We start from the raw sequence: 6000 nt of genomic DNA, 5'->3' as shown, positions 1-6000 counted from the left end.
AGGTCTTCATCTGTCTGGTGTTAGCTAGTTACTGGCTAGCTAGGTCTTCATCTGTCTGGTTTTAGCTAGTTACTGGCTAGCTAGGTCTTCATCTGTCTGGTTTTAGCTAGTTACTGGCTAGCTAGGTCTTCATCTGTCTGGTGTTAGCTAGTTACTGGCTAGCTAGGTCTTCATCTGTCTGGTGTTAGCTAGTTACTGGCTAGCTAGGTCTTCATCTGTCTGGTTTTAACTAGTTACTGGCTAGCTAGCTAAGTCTTCATCTGTCTCGTGTTAGCTAGTTAGTGGGTAGCAAGGTCGTCATCTGTCTGGTTTTAGCTAGTTACTGGCTAGCTAGGTCTTCATCTGTCTGGTGTTAGCTAGTTAATGGCTAGCTAGGTCTTCATCTGTCTGGTGTTAGCTAGTTACTGGCTAGCTAGGTCTTCATCTGTCTGGTGTTAGCTAGTTACTGGCTAGCTAGGTCTTCATCTGTCTGGTGTTAGCTAGTTACTGGCTAGCTAGGTCTTCATCTGTCTGGTGTTAGCTAGTTACTGGCTAGCTAGGTCTTCATCTGTCTGGTGTTAGCTAGTTACTGGCTAGCTAGGTCTTCATCTGTCTGGTGTTAGCTAGTTACTGGCTAGCTAGGTCTTCATCTGTCTGGTTTTAGCTAGTTACTGGCTAGCTAGGTCTTCATCAGAGTCTGGTGTTAGCTAGTTACTGGCTAGCTAGGTCTTCATCTGTGTCTGGTGTTAGCTAGTTACTGGCTAGCTAGGTCTTCATCTGTGTCTGGTGTTAGCTAGTTACTGACTAGCTAGGTCTTCATCTGTCTGGTGTTAGCTAGTTACTGGCTAGCTAGGTCTTCATCTGTCTGGTGTTAGCTAGTTAGTGGCTAGCTAGGTCTTATCTGTCTGGTGTTAGCTAGTTACTGGCTAGCTAGCTAAGTCTTCATCTGTCTCGTGTTAGCTAGTTAGTGGGTAGCAAGGTCGTCATCTGTCTGGTTTTAGCTAGTTACTGGCTAGCTAGGTCTTCATCTGTCTGGTTTTAACTAGTTACTGGCTAGCTAGGTCTTCATCTGTCTGGTTTTAACTAGTTACTGGCTAGATAGGTCTTATCTGTCTGGTGTTAGCTAGTTACTGGCTAGCTAGCTAAGTCTTCATCTGTCTCGTGTTAGCTAGTTACTGGCTAGCTAGGTCTTCATCTGTCTGGTGTTAGCTAGTTACTAGCTAGCTAGGTCTTCATCTGTCTGGTGTTAGCTAGTTACTAGCTAGCTAGGTCTTCATCTGTCTGGTGTTAGCTAGTTACTGGCTAGCTAGGTCTTCATCTGTCTGGTTTTAGCTAGTTACTGGCTAGCTAGGTCTTCATCTGTCTGGTGTTAGCTAGTTACTAGCTAGCTAGGTCTTCATCTGTCTGGTGTTAGCTAGTTACTGGCTAGCTAGGTCTTCATCTGTCTGGTGTTAGCTAGTTACTGGCTAGCTAGGTCTTCATCTGTCTGGTTTTAACTAGTTACTGGCTAGCTAGGTCTTCATCTGTCTGGTGTTAGCTAGTTACTGGCTAGCTAGGTCTTCATCTGTCTGGTGTTAGCTAGTTACTGGCTAGCTAGGTCTTCATCTGTGTCTGGTGTTAGCTAGTTACTGGCTAGCTAGGTCTTCATCTGTCTGGTTTTAGCTAGTTACTGGCTAGCTAGGTCTTCATCTGTCTGGTGTTAGCTAGTTACTGGCTAGCTAGGTCTTCATCTGTGTCTGGTGTTAGCTAGTTACTGGCTAGCTAGGTCTTCATCTGTCTGGTTTTAGCTAGTTACTGGCTAGCTAGGTCTTCATCTGTCTGGTGTTAGCTAGTTACTGGCTAGCTAGGTCTTCATCTGTCTGGTTTTAACTAGTTACTGGCTAGCTAGGTCTTCATCTGTCTGGTGTTAGCTAGTTACTGGCTAGCTAGGTCTTCATCTGTCTGGTGTTAGCTAGTTACTGGCTAGCTAGGTCTTCATCTGTGTCTGGTGTTAGCTAGTTACTGGCTAGCTAGGTCTTCATCTGTCTGGTTTTAGCTAGTTACTGGCTAGCTAGGTCTTCATCTGTCTGGTGTTAGCTAGTTACTGGCTAGCTAGGTCTTCATCTGTGTCTGGTGTTAGCTAGTTACTGGCTAGCTAGGTCTTCATCTGTCTGGTTTTAGCTAGTTACTGGCTAGCTAGGTCTTCATCTGTCTGGTGTTAGCTAGTTACTGGCTAGCTAGGTCTTCATCTGTGTCTGGTGTTAGCTAGTTACTGGCTAGCTAGGTCTCCATCTGTCTGGTGTTAGCTAGTTACTGGCTAGCTAGGTCTTCATCTGTCTGGTGTTAGCTAGTTACTGGCTAGCTAGGTCTTCATCTGTGTCTGGTGTTAGCTAGTTACTGGCTAGCTAGGTCTTCATCTGTCTGGTTTTAGCTAGTTACTGGCTAGCTAGGTCTTCATCTGTCTGGTGTTAGCTAGTTACTGGCTAGCTAGGTCTTCATCTGTGTCTGGTGTTAGCTAGTTACTGGCTAGCTAGGTCTTCATCTGTCTGGTTTTAGCTAGTTACTGGCTAGCTAGGTCTTCATCTGTCTGGTGTTAGCTAGTTACTGGCTAGCTAGGTCTTCAGCCAGCATGGTACAAGGGGGGGGGGGGATCGTTCAAAACTCTGACGCAGTTGTCATGTCAACACATCCGTCAGTGCTGCTGTGAACCACATCACAAGAGACATTTTTGACATCATTGATGCAATTTCGATGTTGTTTGAGTTGCTTTGTGGATCACCAAATTTGCTTGAGATGATTTTACTGCAACACTGCATCCAAGTTGCTTGACATTTCAAAGAGGAATATAATGAATATAAGCTCCCCGCCCACTCAGCCTGTCTTTTCAAACTTCCTGGTAGTTGGCCATGAGAGAAAAAGTACTTTTTCTCAAATGTTTTATAATTTCTATCCAAAACAAATATTATGGGTGATATTTTAGTCAGTCAAAAGGCTATTTTAGATGGGATTCAGAATGACTGTTCAGGACCTTTAAGGGATAAAGGTACCGTTTGGCTCCTTAGGAGTACATCTTGGGCTAGCTACAACCCATATCTAGCTAACGTTAGGCTCCTTAAGAGTACATCTTGGGCTAACTCCAACCCATATCTAGCTAACGTTAGGCTCCTTAAGAGTACATCTTGGGCTAGCTACAACCCATATCTAGCTAACGTTAGGCTCCTTAGGAGTACATCTTGGGCTAGCTACAACCCATATCTAGCTAACGTTAGGCTCCTTAAGAGTACATCTTGGGCTAGCTACAACCCATATCTAGCTAACGTTAGGCTCCTTAGGAGTACATCTTGGTCTAGCTACAACCCATATCTAGCTAACGTTAGGCTCCTTAAGAGTACATCTTGGGCTAGCTACAACCCATATCTAGCTAACGTTAGGCTCCTTAAGAGTACATCTTGGGCTAGCTACAACCCATATCTAGCTAACGTTTGGCTCCTTAAGAGTACATCTTGGTCTAGCTACAACCCATATCTAGCTAACGTTAGGCTCCTTAAGAGTACATCTTGGGCTAGCTACAACCCATATCTAGCTAACGTTAGGCTCCTTAAGAGTACATCTTGGGCTAGCTACAACCCATATCTAGCTAGCGTTAAATACTGGTAGACTCCTGTCGGTAAAAATGGCGTCCCTTAAGAGGGCAAGAACGAGATATGGAGGAGAAGTATACTTGGAATACGGAGGAGGAATGGAGGGAAAAAGAGGCAGAGAAGGTCGGAGAGAGGGAGGAAGAGGGGGAGCTTGAATCAGTTAAAAATGGCGGGAAAAAGGGAGATGGTTTGTCGATGAAGAATGGTAGAAAGTGTTAGCAGAGTGAGCTGAAGACAGGAGGAGAAATGGAAGAGAATGAGGGTGAATTATCGATGAATTATGGGGGTGAATTATCGTTAGTCGAGGTACTGCCCCTTGGATGCAGTACCTCGACTAACCTGTACCTCGGTACCGGTACCCACTGTATATAGCCTCGTTAATGTTATTTTATTGTGTTACTTTTTATTTTATTTTCGTAAATATTTTCTTAACTCTATTTCTTGAACTGCATTCTTGGTTAAGGGCTTGTCAGTAAGCATTTCACAGTAAGGTTGTATTCGGCGCAAGTGACAAATAAAACTGGATTTGATAGCAGGTTATTTGTTTATTTATTTCCGTTTTTCCAAGCAAAGTATAAGGGAGGTTTGTTTGTTGTTTTAGTCATTTAGCAGACGCTCTTATCCAGAGCGACTTACAGGAGCAATTTGGGTTAAGTGCCTTGCTCAAGGGCACATCGACAGATTTTTCACCTAGTCGGCTCGGGGATTAGAACCATTATACTCCAGTCTAGTAGGTGGCAGTAATACAACATGCATTGGATGCCAACAGCCTTAAGACCTAATCGAAGAAGAACATTAAATAATTCAATTGAACTGCCAATCATATTGGCTACTCCACACGACGTTAGGACATACGGGAACCCAAACTGGCTAGCTAACTAAATCACTCGTTGGAAATAGTCGGCTAACAGCTGGTAGTCGTTAGCTAAACTAGCTAGCTACCCACGCCTATCTTGGGCGCTGACCTCGCAGTTCTTCATTTAAAATTAATTTTAAAAAACTAATCAAAGCTCACAAAACATATTTACGAGCTTAATAGAAGACGGCTAGCTAGCTAGTAAGCCTGCTGGTTGTCTAACATTAGTTTGTTATTGATAGCATGTCCGCTAACAATAATACAGCTAGGACGGTTCCAATCATCTGCCGAAAAGGTTGAACCAAACTTTTATTTTATTTCAATGTACTTACGTGTCAGAGCATAATAAGAGGTTGTGTTTCAGATGAATGTGTGTCAACTACTTGTCACTTATCCAGTGTCCACAAAACTTCCAGGAGCAAAATTATTCTGATCGGGTCAACCAGAAATGACAGCCTGCCAGTTTAAAGGGAACGCGACAGTACTCTTAAAGGCAAAATGTCTTATTACGCCGATAAACATTTCGGCAAAGAAAGATTTGCCTTTATTTAATACAGTGTACTACATGCATTGATGGGTCTGTTTTAATTGAGTTGATGAGTGTAGATTAATGCAAACCTTCTTTATGGACACCATTCTGCAGAAATGTTTGTGGAAATCCAGTCGTTATCTTCATATCATATGAATGATCATTGTAAACTTGTAAGTATATTAATCAGAACCAATACTTAGCCCAAATAGTTGTAAAGTGTTTTACCTACCTGCTAACTGCCATACCAGTTCAGCTCTCAATCCACTCTAACTGGGCCCCATATCACCCACAGGAGTATCCAGGAAGATGCAACTTTACAGAACATTCATATAGAAATGTATGTTTATAGAATAACCATGAATGTCATGCAGCAGAATATGTCCTCAGCAGCTCTGTGTTTTAGTTGGAGTACTGGTATATGTGAATCATAGTTAGTGTACTGGTATGTGATTAACCACGTCAGGGGGTCCGAGTTTAAGTATTTTTTTTACGGTAATCCCAGTCCTCATACTAACATCACATGATGAGGGTGTGATAGCCTCCGTCCCAAATCCCCTCTCACACGCTTCAATACTTCATCTGGATCCACAATGAAACATTCATCAGAGGACCCTTATAACACACACACACACACATACCTCCCCTCACAGGTTCACACACATCAGACAGCTTCAGCCTCACACCCTTTATTCAGTGAACTGATCTACATTCCACAGCTGGGATGGTGCTGCCTTCCTTCCTACTGACGTCTTCTTCAAAAATATGGGAAAAGTTATTCAAAATGGAAAAGAGATGATAATATAATAATAATATATAATAATATAATATGCCATTTAGCAGACGCTTTTATCCAAAGCGACTTACAGTCATGCGTGCATACATTTTTGTGTATGGGTGGTCCTGGGGATCGAACCCACTACCTTGGCGTTACAAGCGCCGTGCTCTACCAGCTGAGCTACAGAGGACCACAGGATTGCTGTACACTTCTGACTTTAGTATGCATAGACCTTCAC

This window comes from Coregonus lavaretus, assembly GCF_964263955.1.
Source record: "Coregonus lavaretus genome assembly, contig: HAP1_SCAFFOLD_1566, whole genome shotgun sequence".
Taxonomy (NCBI): Eukaryota; Metazoa; Chordata; class Actinopteri; order Salmoniformes; family Salmonidae; genus Coregonus; species Coregonus lavaretus.
The sequence above is the reverse complement of the archived record's forward strand: the minus strand, read 5'-3'. Positions refer to the sequence as shown.